The sequence below is a fragment of the Odontesthes bonariensis genome, chromosome 3 (assembly GCF_027942865.1).
Source record: "Odontesthes bonariensis isolate fOdoBon6 chromosome 3, fOdoBon6.hap1, whole genome shotgun sequence".
Lineage (NCBI taxonomy): Eukaryota > Metazoa > Chordata > Actinopteri > Atheriniformes > Atherinopsidae > Odontesthes > Odontesthes bonariensis.
Genome location: NC_134508.1, coordinates 34,146,156 through 34,160,197, shown reverse-complemented (window position 1 = coordinate 34,160,197; position 14,042 = coordinate 34,146,156).

Below are 14,042 nucleotides of genomic sequence, written 5' to 3'. Positions count from 1 at the left end.
CAACCTTATCAGAGGTCACAGAGCCAACAGGTCCAGCAGGGAAACCCAGAAATCCCTCTCCCCAGCAACCCTCTCCAGCTCCTCCTTTGGATCCCGAGGTGTTCCCAGGTCCGATGGAATATATAATCCCTCCAGTGAGTTCTGGTTCTGACCCGGGGCCTCCTCCCAGGAGGCATCCTAACCAGATGAACCACCTCAGCTGACTCCTTTCTATGTGGAGGAGCAGCGACTCGACTCCGAGCTCCCTCCGGATGGTGGAGCTCCTCCCCCTGGAGGGTGGGCGATTCTGAAACTTCTCCAGCTGTGGCAGAGACTCATCCCCGACCCAGAACCAGGAGCTCAGATCTGGAGGAGCCGACTTTCATCCCGACATTGTCATGGCTTGAAGAAGCCATGACCATGTCACTGATCCCACAAACAGGATCGGTGACGAAGGGCAGGCCTGGTGGAGAAAACCAGCTCCGCTTTGTACCAAGAACATGGACACAGATCTTACTTTGGTTATAAATGGACCGAATAGCTCGCAGAAAGGACTCCGGTACCCTGCAGCACCCCCCACTATTCCAAAGTTATTTTCAGTTTTATGCTTGTCGGTGGCAAAAGTCCATTAAAAACATTTCAGTGTACATTTCGGTGCACATGGTTTAAACCTGCATCCATAAATTAAGTTCAGATTCTATCATACAAAGAAAATAAATCTCTAGTTTTATCATCTGAAATGTTATATTATACTATTTTTAACTGGCTAAATAATTTGCAAATGATTGAACTTGTTTTTAATTGACCTTTTACTCAGTGTGGTACTGTACCCCCCCGGTCAGTTATCACTCCGCCCACTCTTTGTCTCTTACCTGCCCAGCTTCATTCATTTGGTCGACTATTTGCTGGTCTACACTTGGCATTACCTGGTGGTGAACGCAGCCGAAAAGCTTCTGACTGTAATCCAGGAGCAGGTGGCTCGGACGCCCGGCCATGCCGTCAGTCAGAGCTGGAGCCGCAACGCTAAGGCTGCTGGAGCTCAAACCGACACCAAGGTAGGACACTCACAGCAGATCAGCCTGTGGAGCAGAAGCAGAGCCGCGTTGACTTTGGTTTTTGCTGGTGTGTCTCTTCAGTGTGCGGCGTCGCAGGACCCAAACGTCCGTCCTCTGTTGGTGTGTGAGCCGATGCTGGACTCAAACGGTCTGACTTTCAAACCCTCCGAGGAAGACTGGCAGGTTTGTTTAGATTTCAGTTGTTAGTTTGGAGTTTCCTTTTCCTCTTCAGAACCTTACACCTGAATGATTTCTGCAGGAGGCTGTCGCAGAGGTCATCGAGCAGTTTGAGAAGACGGTGATGTCAGTTAAACCGCTCGGAGCAGATCCTGATTTCGATCTGCTGACCATGACCGACGAGTGTAAGGTAAAAACCCAACAGCCTGATGGGTGTAGTCAGGATAACTGTCCTAAATGTTCATGTTGATATGTCATTAATATCACAGTATGCCTACATTTAATGCAGTTTTATGTTGAATTATAGGGGCTGAAGAACAAATACGAAGAAGGTCCCTGTTTGCAGATGATCCTCCAGACAGATACTCACTTTCAAAGTGTCAAGCAAAGCATCAGGGTGGGTTTTAACTTCCTGTTCACTTGTTTAGCTTGTACTCTGTCTGGACTGACCTTTGTTCCCTCCCCTTCAGGATTTAGTCCAGCAGGCCTTTAAGGCGGCAAAGGTGTACTGTCACACGTTTGAGTCTTTTCTAATGTCCTCCAAAGAGAAGAAGAGTCTGAATGTGGGTGTGATGGGGCAGCAGGATCGAGGTAATCTGCAGCACATAAGCACCACTTCTGTTTTCTATCACATAAACATGACATTTAACAGCACAAAGAATCTGGGGCGTTTCAAACCAACACAAATAAGTCAGAAAGAAAACCAAAAATTCAGTTTGTTTGACTAAATTTATACAGTTTAAATGACACCACATCTACATTTAGTCACTTAGCTTTTATCCAAAGTGACGTACAAATGGGGAATAACAAGCTTCAGTGTGTATTCTTCAGTATAAGGAAGTGTTGGTCAGGCGTGTTCGGCTGTTAGAGGTGAGAGGAGAGGAGGTGTTCTCTGAAGAGATGTTCTTAAAGGTAGAGAAGGAGAAAAGAAGAGCTCATCCATCATGGCACCTGGGTTTCTTGTGGCCTTCGCTTAGAAGGAAGTTGAAGAGGCAGTTTTTCTGTTGGATTGAACGATTGGCTTGGATCTCAAACAGCTCAGTCTTTGAGAGGTTGAGTTGAAGGTGAATTTCCTTCCTCCATGTGGGTAAATCAGATAAATGAGCACAGAAACAGTGGGATCACAGTGGGATAGGAACAGTTTGGTATCATCTGCAGAGCAGTGATGCAAGAAGGAGGGTGGATCCAGGTGTTTGTCCCTGAGGTATGACCGGTGCCATGCCTGGTTTCCCCATCTCAGAGAGTACAGGTGGCAGGATCTACTGTGTCAAAGCAGTGGCAATTCTACTGATTTATACATGGGGTGGCAGGCATATATTGTAGGGTGTCAAATTTTTTAGGAAGCCCATCTTACTTTGTACTTTATATGAACCCATATACAACAGTTTTTTCAACACCCAAGTGTGATAAATTCAATATTTGATATATCCCCCCCCGGTGGAAAATGTTGAGGTTCTCTCCGGGTACTCCGGCTTCCTCCCACTGTCCAAAAAATCATGCATGTTAGGTTGATTGGCATCTCTAAATTGTCCTTAGGAGTGAGTGTGAGCGTGTATGGTTGTTTGTCTCGTTTGTCTCTATGTGGCCCTGCGATGGACTGGCGGCCTGTCCAGGGTGTACCCCGCCTCTCGCCCATTGACTGCTGGGATAGGCTCCAGCCCCCCCGCGACCCGATCGATGGATTCAGCGGTATAGATAATGGATGGAAAATGTTGAACGTTGTTAATTCAATCGAATCAATCTGAGGCACTTTGAAAGCAAAATCAAGCCATAGGAATGATTTAGAAATTTGAGGACTTCCCAGCACTTTACAAAATTCCAGCATTATCCTAGAAGTAAAGCCCTCCCTCAAAGGCCTGCCTGCCAAAGTATTTTGTGAGTGTATGTGTACAGAATAGGTTAGACAGGTTTGTGAGAACAATTTCTTTATTTTTCCCCCATTAACAATAACAATAATAAAACATGTATATCAACTGATTGCTATACAGTATCAAATTTACAGAAGCTGTATGCGACGATTGCTGTGCTGTGCAGCAAATCTCTTAACAAACTTCAAGTTCAAGATGTCAAAGGCTAGCCAGCAGCTAGCTAGTTATCAACGTTTTTCAGTTAGGTAGCGCCAGCTATCTAGTTACCGAACTGGCTTGAAAAGCTATCTTGTGGCTAACCGTGACATGAGGTAAAACGTAGCTAGCGGTTATCCAGAGATTTTTTTTGGTGCAAATCCGTTCGTAACTTTACGAACGTTTCATGAATGAGACTCAAACTGGCTTGAAAATAATAATAATAATACTTTTATTTTGTACAGCGCCTTCCATCTATGAGGAATTATAAACGTTTGGAAACCATATTAAACTTGTTGCATGTTATCCACCTGTGAACAGGCTCCATCTGACAGCTTGAGTCCTGACTCCACGTCAAGGCAAAGAGATTCTGCGATATGGATGCAACCATTCGTGATGGGGGGGAGGGGGGTGGACCAACGTGTTTCTTTTTCAAATTTAACATTCTGCAGTTTGACACCGATTTCGGATTGTTTTGCATTTGATTTGATCTTAAAACGATATTAATAATAATTATCCAATAAATCATCAGTTGGTATTTTTTGACTGGGGTGGCAGGTGGGGTGGCAGACCCCTTTTCAGTGGTGGCAGCTGCCACCCCGTGCCACCCTGGTAGTTTCGCGCGTGTGTCAAAGGCAGCTCTACCTGCTTAAAGAAAGCTTGAGTGAAGGTTTACAGAAAGACTTCACAGAAGCAGAGTTACCTTTTGATCGGTTTACGTATCAGTGTATGCAAGCTGTACATTAGGAGTTATGTTTAAGGGGATCATTCTGTTTATTCTGACTTGGCCTCACAGGTTTGGTCTCCTTTGAGAAAATGCTGGAATCTTATAACAGTCAACACAAGCAGGCGTTAGACATCAAAGAGAAGAGACATTTCGGTTTGCTGCTGCTGAACAACACACAGCTCAAAGACCAGATTGTGACTTCTTCCATCTGTTCTCTGCAGGTCAGGACGAGCTTTTCAATTCTTAGATCATAGAAATAGTCTGCTCCCTATCAGACCTCACGATTCGGTAATACAACCTGCGATGAAACCAAATGGCCAATCTGTGCAGAAATCAGCGTTATCCTCTTCCACTTCAGGCCATCAACGAGGAGGCCAGAAAGAAACGAGATGTCATTCTCGCCGAGATTCGAGAAGCCAATTCGAAGCTGGAGTTACGGCCCTCTACCACTGCTGAGATGGCCGGCTCTCTCATATACCTGGATGAGATAGAAGACAGGGTGAGGCGTGCGCTTATTGTTAACAGGAGTAAATAACCAATTACAGTCAAAGGTGACAGCAAATGTTGTATTTGATGTCATCCTCTGTCCCTCCCAGACTTTGGACATCGGAAAGGAGGTGGAGTCAGTTTGTAAAATGTACAATCTGATCAGAATGTACTCACTTCCCATGCCCCTCGACGACCACGTGGAGTTTGCCTCAGTGGAGCCCTACATGGACGACTTCCTTGGCAACATCGCCTGTGCAGCAGTAGAGAGAAACTCCAGCATGAGCAAGTTCTGCAGATCCCTGAGCACAGACATGAAGGAACTACAGCACAAGGTCAACAAAATCAGAGTCCGGTCACAGGTATCTGGAGATTATCTCTGTTTCAGTGATGGATATCTTACAAGCTATCCTTATACTCCACATACTCCTCTTTTTTCGTGCTCCTGATGTGTTCGTGTGCATGTACGCTGCTTCTACTTTATTTTTTTTTACGTGTAGGTTTCAGATATCCTCAACATCAACGCAGATTCCTCCCAAGTGCGTCTCCGACTGCAGGAAGTCCAGATTTCCATCGAAGATCTTCAGGCTCAGGCGTCTTCCTACAATTCCTTCCAGCAGAAACTGAAGGTGCCGCAGTTGTTTTCCGGTGCAGAGCAGAAACGGCAGTGATATTCAGCAGTTAGGGTTCACAAACTTCAGCCTGGCCACTCCCACATTTTACAACCTCCAGCATCTTTCTGAGTCGCTGCTAACTCAGAAATCACAAACCCTTTTTCCAGAAAAGTTTATTTAACAGAAACAAGAAAAAAAAAAGATTCTCAGAGTCTTCACTGACCAGCTTCTTTGTATTTAGGAAACAGAACCAAATGTAGAATCTGAAGCAGCAACACTCAGTTAAAGCTGTTCCAGAGTCATGTTTCCTATCTTGCTCCATCAGCTTCCTTTAATGACACTTTTTAATGCTTTGGGAACTGAGGATACTGATTGTTGCAGTTTTTCAGAGGAATCTGGGTCCATTCCTGCTGAATCCCAGATTTCAGCTGCTCAACGGAGTTCATCTGGTTCAGATGCCTCCTAGTCGCCTCCCTTTGGAGGTTTTTTCAGGCCCCGGGGCAGACCCAGAACTCACTGGAGGGATTATATATCCCATCTGGGCTGGGAACACCTCGGGATCCTCCAGATTGGTGAGGGATGTTAGAGTATTAGTTCTCTTTCTCCACTTAACTCACACCCCTAAACCTTGTGCCTCCAACATGGGTGAAAGGTAATTGTGTTTCAGTGTCATTTAGGACAAGTTTTAAAACTAACTGCCTCCAGTTACGAGCAACACAAAGGACCAAAGCCTAACTGAGTACTGAGCCCAAAGTAACCACTGCTAACAGGAAACTCTAAAACCAGAGGCCATGAAGGCATTTACACGGTGAACCACTGCCGCCCCGGATCAGAGTTTCTGAGCAGTTACTCTGATAAACATTCGAACTCCAATCAGTCAGGATGGCAGCTGGGAGGGAGGAGCAGGTGGGGTGATGGTCTAAACCTGGTTCATCACAGCTCTGTTCTTCCTCTGTTCTGGCGAATAAAGATGGAGGCCACTGAGTTTCGCTCACTGAAGGACTTGGCTGCAGAGTTCAGGTTGACGCAGCTCCTGTGGGACTCCCTGGAGGAATGGGACTCTTTACGGGCCAGATGGCAGCAGGTGAGGCGCACACCTGATGTCAGACTGATCACTCATACAAGGAAGTGTGGGTTCTAAGCTCCACGGTGTCCTTTAATGTTCCCCCGCCTCCAGACCACACTCAGACAGCTGGAGCCAGACCAGCTCAGCTCACAGGTCAGCAAATACAGCGACCGCATCTGTCAGCTGGAGACGGGCCTGCCGCCCAACAGTTTGGTGCCAGCTCTGAAGGACAAAGTGGAAGTCATGAAGCAGAAGGTGAGCGGGACAAAGTTCTGTGTTCTGCTGTGCAAAAATATGACCTAAATGATAGGGGTGGGACAATATGCTTTGGTCACGATTCGATTTTATCACGATTCTTGATAATTGCCATTCTACAAGTATTGCGATTCGATATAATCAGTAGGGGTGGGAATCGCCAGAGACACCACGATACCAAATATCACGATATATAGACAAATTTTCAGCTGCAAAGGATACCAACATAATTAATCTTGATCAACATGCTTATCTGTTAAAAAAAAGTTTTCAGTCAATTCACCTTACTTCAAATATTTACTCCAATAAAATGGACTGCTCATGAGTCACTCGGGAGCCGCGGGTTGGCCACCCCTGCACTATTCCATCACGTGGTTACGTCAGTTTTGAGTTTGTGGCTCGGAAGCTGCAACATTTTCTGCTTTCATTCCAAAGCGGCAGCGATGCGCAGCACTCTCGCCATAAGCCTGGCTACTGTTGGCAGCTTTAATTCCTGCTGTGATGCGAGATTAAGTTGACATGGACGTATCCCGACACAGCGACACAGATATTAGAAGCGCTGTCTGTTACAACAACCAAGTGTTTGTCTGCAATCCCCCGTTCTTCTGCTGCATTTCGCAGGAGGTCTGCGATGTTGGCCCCGGTGTGGCTTTCATGTACCGCTCGCGTTTGGAGTAGGCTACATAAGACTGCAGTTCCCAGTCCTCTGTGATGTGGTGCAATGTTACAGTCATGTACGAGTCCACTGACCTCGACGTCAAAGCGTCACTAGTTAATGCAACCCTTCCTGCTGTTCTCAAGGATTCTTCGACTTCAAGCTTAGTTCCTCGGTAGAGTTTAGGCACAGCCGTCTCGGCAAAGAAATGGCGAGACGTAATCACATACCTGGGCTCAAGCGTCTTTAACATGTTGCAAAACCCGGCATTTTCCACCACGCTGAATGGACGGATGTCTTTCAGCATGAAGTAAACAATGGACTGAGTTAACTTCCTTGCACGCTCACAATGTGAAGGTAGCTTTGCCAATCTCAGTGTCCAGTGTCGGTTGATTTATTTTTTTTTTTAATTATTGTGTTTTTGCAAGCGCTGGTTTCGTTTGGCCCCCCTCACCTGCCAGTGCTGCTGGGTGGTAACAGAGAGGTGAACTCTTATGTTAGTTGTGTTCCCGGAGTATTTCACTTTCGCACTAGAGTCCCTGCAGATTGCATGTGTCATGTCAATGTCTTTCTTTCCCTCTTTGTTCAAAAGTCCAAAATAAGTCCAGACATTTGACTTAAATTTTGATGGCGCATTTATCAGTTCTCCTCCCGACATGTTGCTGTGCTGTGATCACCTATGACCTAGTTCACGTGCCAGCCAGATTTTACGAGAGCCGCGCTTCGCTGTGTTGAGCGCACCAGACAGTGAACGGTTAGCACCATTTAGTGGACTAAAGAAGCAATTGATTTTATTTTGGTGCATAATACAAAGTTTATTTTTTAGGTGTATGTGACCAAAATATCGATATTTGGTGTTTCTGAATCGATACAATATCGCCACGCCAAATGTCGCGATATGTCACTGTATCGATATTTTCCCCCACCCCTACTAAATGATGTTTTATCCTTCAGCTGCCTGTGATCAGAGACCTGTGTTACCTGTGTGTGAATCTGGAAGACTGGGAGACCCTGGAGGGATTTTTGGGCTTCTCACTGAGTGTTGAGGAACTCACTGTGGCTGCTTTGGAAGAGCTCAACATCTTCTCCCACGAAAAGGACATACAAGAGGTAACACACATGTTTACACTACAAGATTGTGCTCCAATTCTGCTCCGATTCTGCTCTGATTCTGGTCCTGAAGAGCAAAACACAAAGACGACAGAGAAAATGGAACGTTTCACTTCTTTCTTTTGACTGGATCATTCAGTCAGGATCATTTCCTGTTTCTGGTGTGTCCTGATCTCACAATCACTAAGTTGGACATGCAACCATTTCACTGTTTTTGGGGGGATTTAGACCACCTTGAACCGGGTCCAGATGAAAAACGACACTCTTTAGACTGGACTGGATCAGTTCTGGAATAGGTGTTAGATATCTAGGACCCAAAAACAAAGGTGAAAAATAATTTTAGAGCTGCCTGGTACAGGTTGAAAGCACCTCGGTCCGGCCCCAGAGCGCATGTGACACCATTAGCTCTAAATATTTAAGATGTTGGCTGAGAGTTAAATCAAGAAGGGGGATGTAGAGAAGAGAAATGAGTGAATAAAAGCCTGCGCGATGCAGAAAACAGGCCTTTACTCCTCGTGGAAAACCTTTTTCCTGAATAAACTGCATCGATATTTGCTAAAGGTTTGGTTTGCATTACAAAATAAAGCATTTTGTGGGGGGGGGGGGGGGGGGGGTTCAGTTCTGCTGGTGGTCTGCCAACATTATGCTGCACGTGTACACACATAAATAAATGTGATGTAATGTTTTCAGGCCAAAGCTGTGACTGTGAGAGAGGCCAGATGTGCGAGTAGCACCCAGACACAGGAGGAGACGGCAGAGGAGATGCTGTGATGTTCAGGCTCCTCCTGTAGAGAAGATGGAGGCTTGTGCCATCAAACAGAGGTTCACCTCAACCACTCACGCTTTATTTATTGCTTTAACTTCTCCGACACTGTCCTGTGAAAGTGTTACTTTTATTTATTCATTTTCACAATTACCATTAAAGGAGATGAACTGGATGACTTTCACCATTTTATGCATTATTGTTGTTATTAAGTGTACGCTCCCTGTTCAGGTTTAGCATGTGGAGATAACTGACAGTAAATATCAGGTTCGTGTTGATGGATGTGTCCTTCATGTTGACAGAAAAAAGAGGCAGTGGCATTTTGTGCAATTGTTAAAGCTGAAATTGTACAAATGAGCTGAAAGATGTTGATGAGTTGTTTCTGTTGAATATAAAACTGTCACATGACACACAAAGTTGTGTTATACCATGGGTGTCAAACTCTGGCCCGCAGTGTAATTATATTTGGCCCGCGAGGCAATCCCAAATGACTACTAGAGCTGACCACCCAGTGTTATAGACAAAACCCGAAAGTAAAGCAGCACCGCGATTACTGCGTGCCTTGCGTGTTGGTCCCATTAGCGGCAGCCCTGCAGGATGCTTTCATTGAAAAACCATTAGAGGGCACCGGCAACTGTCAGACTGTCACACTCTGCTGGCACGCAGTAATGGCGGCAGGCAAGATGGCGGGCCCATAGAGTTCTCGTCGGATTTTTGTATACAGCGCATTAGCCGCTAATACTACAAATCCCATAATGCTCTGCTGTTGTTTTGGCGCGTCAATCAGGACAAGACCCAGAAACTTTCACCGTGCTACCCCTTCCCAAAAATGTCGAAAAGAAAGGCAGAAAACCGGTGGGAGGAAGAATATCTGTTTACATATATAAAAGACAGACCTGTCTGTCTTGTTTGTGGAGTCAGCGTGGCTATAACTAAGGAGTACAACATTAGACGACACTATGAAACGAAACACGGTGATAAGTACAAGGACCTTGACATGACTCAAAGGAGACAGAAAGTAGAGGAGATAAAAAGAAGTTTGGTTTCACAACAGATTATGTTAAAAAGAAAAAGCTACATCACAAAGTGAGGCTGCTCATTTGTTTTCCACCAAAGAAGGGGGTCTCCATCCCGTGGTATTGGCTTCTCTTCTGAGTACCGGCGCATTTCAATAAAGGCATCAGTTCCAGGTGTGCGATGTTCCTGGAATCCAAGGACTTGGGAGTCAAATTCTGCCCATATCCCACCTATTGCTGCAGGTGAGCTTGAGGTAGTTGCAGGAGCAGCCACTGAGACAGAGCCGGTGGCAGAGCTTGTACTTGGTTCAGGAGCTGACACTGAGGTCCGGTTCACTGACTGCATTTCAGTGATCAGTCGTTTTTTCACAGCTTCAACATTTGCCATGTCACGGAACCCGAGGTTTTTAAATCTTGTGTCCAGGAATGTGCTGACAGCAAGACCATAAAAGGTTTCAATGGCTCTGAGACGGTGCTGGCATCGTGATCAGAGCTCAGCAGCTAGCTTGATACCTTGGCTCTCATGAGTTGCAGTTGACCTCCGAAGTAATGGAACCAGGGGTATCCCTTTTGAAACTGAGGCATGTTTCTCTGTCGATATCTCTTTTGTGACCTCTTCGAATGGTCTCAGGGCATCAATGGAGAGACTAGCCATGGACCAATCTTCCTCACTCGAGCACAGTGAGCGTTTTCCACAAAGACAAAGTGCTGTAGTAACAGCTTCCTTTTGCTCAAGTAGTCTCTCAAACATGTAAAAGACAGAGTTCCACCATGTTTCAGCTGACTGGATCAGTTTGTGTTCTGGTAACTTTGGTTGTTTCTGAATTTCTTTGAGCCTCTCTGCTGCTCTTGTGCTGTGGTGAAAGAAAGCTACAATAGCTACAATTTGTCTCCCATTAAATTTTTCCTACTTGGAATCTTGTAGCGATGATCGAGTGTCTTTACAAAATTCCTAAAACCCTCATCTTCAACCACAGGTGTATATCCTTAACAATCATTTCAGCAAGAGTCCTTGTGATATCCATAGCTCTTTGGGAATCCTCTAGATAAATGAAACAAAAAATGATTGAGTCATAACCTCATAACCTGTAACAATGAGCTTAGCCTAAACATAGGAATACTACTGTTCCTTTGACAGTCAACTGGTTTTCCTCATCATAGAAATGTTTTTTAGAATTTAAAATCCATAAGCCGGCAGATATGCTGTGATGTTTACTCTGCGGGTGCTGTTTGGCGTCTCTTAGGAAACTCAGAAGGAGGACTGAAGGGATGCCCATCGTCTTCCAACTGACTGACCCGGCTCTGCAGTGTGCTGATCCGCAGGCAGGACCCTCCGACTCTGCCAACTGCTGAACCAAATTCAGTCAGCTGTATACATCCAGAGTCAAAATAAAGCTTTCATTCACTGCAAACTGCTGATTCTGCTCTACTTCTTACTGAAACTTCCCAGGTTGCATTGCCACATTTTATAGTCTTTATGAAAGCATGAATGGTTTACCCACAAGGTGGAAAACAACCACCACAAGCCGGTCGGACGCTAACTGCTGATTGTAAAAGTGGCCTCCTAATAATGCCACATCGATGAAGCTGAAACGGTGTTCAAATGAAAGTTGGCAGGTGGCTTTTTGGTGAAGCAGCGAGTGCTGCAGCGTGTCGGCGCCACGTGGACACAGAACATTCAGTCAACATTAGTCTGTGGTTCTCCAAAGATTTACAAGAACCACTAATGAATGTTTGGAGAATGCGTGCAGAGGCTTTTGGGAAAATAAAAACTCCACCATGTTCTGAGGACTGACCACTGAAAATGCAGAAGGCTGTACCACATTCAAAGGAACAATCCTTCAGCATCCTGAGGTCCTCATGAAATATCTGGGATACACTACAGGAGACCTGTTAGTTCACTCCTCTGTTCAAGTGGGTCACTTTAGGAAAGCGGAGGGACCCACTCCACTCCACTCTGCCCATCTCCTCCTCAGGGTCTGCCTCTTTTGACATCTGTGGTCAAATGATAAAGTCGCTCGTTTATCTTCTTTCTGGTTATGCAGAAAAAACAACGCAATTCCAAGTAAATAGTTGAAAACTTGACATTGTTGTCAATTTTTACAAAGATCATTTATCTTTGCATATAAATCTTAAGCCTCGTTTCCACTATGCAGTACGCTACGGTTCGGCTCGCTTTGGGGTCAGCTTGCGTTCCCACCGTACAAAGGGGACCCTCAGGGGTGGGCGGAGTGCGTGCCGAAGCGTAAATAGCAAATAACAGCAAATAACACATAACATCCATAATTTGGAACCACTTCCAAGCTTCTTCAGCTTAAAGCTGCAGTCTGCAGGATTTCTTGTTGTCATACGTAAAGTCCTACTTTTTGGCATTTTAAGAGTTTACATGATCTATCAGAACGCTTAAAGTTGAAAACAGTGACCTCCGTGGTCGCAAGATGCAAGAAATGCTTATTTTTTAACCGAAAAATAAAAAGTTATTCAACTTCCTGTCCCGCCCCATCAAAACACATGAGAACTCGTGCAGGCCTAAGTGCACGCCAGATGCGCGTACACGACTCCTCATTCATCAGCTCACCTGTCATTTGCGATCATGGAAGACACAGTAAGTAGACTAGCCCGTAATGAAGTTCAATAGTCTAGATAAATAAGCGTGGGGACGAGCCTACCTTGTATCGCGCGTGCACAATCGGTGATTGACAGGCAGCAGAGCCCCGCTCGTAACCTGACTGGTTACCTTGGCTACCTGGAACCTGTGTGCTAGGTACCCCAAGCAGAAGGGTTAAAAAAAAAAAAAACCTGCTGCGTCCTGTGAGCCGAGTTCCGGCCTCGTTTTGGCGTTGACGAAGGTAGTCCGGCTAGTTGGCTGGGGTCACAAAAATAAAGCGTCTTGTTTCTCAAAACAATATGCGTTCAAAAGAGTAATACATTTGCATCACAAAATGGTTATCCAGAAAAAGTCAGACCTCACAATCGCTTGGCGCTATTTTTGCCTCCCTTCATAGCGACAGCTGCACCTGTTTACTGCTCGGAAGCAGGGGACTGCTCGGTCTGCTTTTCGGTTTACACAGCCTGTAGTGATATGAAGGGAGAGAGAAATAGCGCCATGCGATTGTGAGGTCTGATTTTTTTATGGCTACCGATTTTGTGATGCAAATGTATTACTCTTTTGAACAGATATTGTTTTGAGAAGCAAGACGCTTTATTTTTGTGACCCCAGCCAACTATCCGGACTACCTTCGTCAACGCCAAAACGAGGCTGGAACTCGGCTCACAGGACGCAGCAGGGAGTAAGAAAATGTTCATAAATGATGTTGCTAATATGGGATGTCATACAGCTTCATGTCAAAAGAGGCGAACTATCCCTTTAAGACTTTGAAAGTCATGTAGTGTGACCAAAGCTTAACATTAAATGCCAACCTGACAGAATTTAAGCAGCAGTTTGTTTTTGTTTTGTCAGACTCAGTGGGATCACTGTAAGCGACCTGTAAACTGTATTTGGATTGGATGTCTTCATTCATCTACCTACAAGTCATTATAAGAGATGTAGACAGAGCTTAGTAGCACAATTCAGTCATTTGTACCGAATGGGAGAGGCAACTCTCAAACCTTGCTCATCTCATTCAGTTTTGCTTCACCCTAAATCCTTAAAGGCTGCCTTTTAAAGGAAACACGCTTAAAAGATGGAATTAGGGTTAAGTTGCACTTAGATAAGATTAGATTAACATCATTACAAAAATATTTCCCTTTGACTTCCTTTTCTTTATGCAATGCGGAGTCCAGTGCCTTCACCACCAAGGGACAGTGAGGCCAGATGTCAGGAGACAGAGAGCAGCACTCAAGAGAAAATCAGGGCCAGGCAGGGGACCCGAGACGATTGTTTCCTTATAATGTGGCACAAGTTGTGTAAGATATTGTTTGGGCTTCATAGAAATACAGCAGTGTAGATGTTGGTCTATTTACATTATGAACTTCTGATATAAGTCTCTCTCTCTCTCTTTCTGGGCTATCTGCTGAATTTTCTGTTGTCCCTGTTTATCTTCGTTTGCTCAGCCCTGTTCATCTGGAGGAAGATG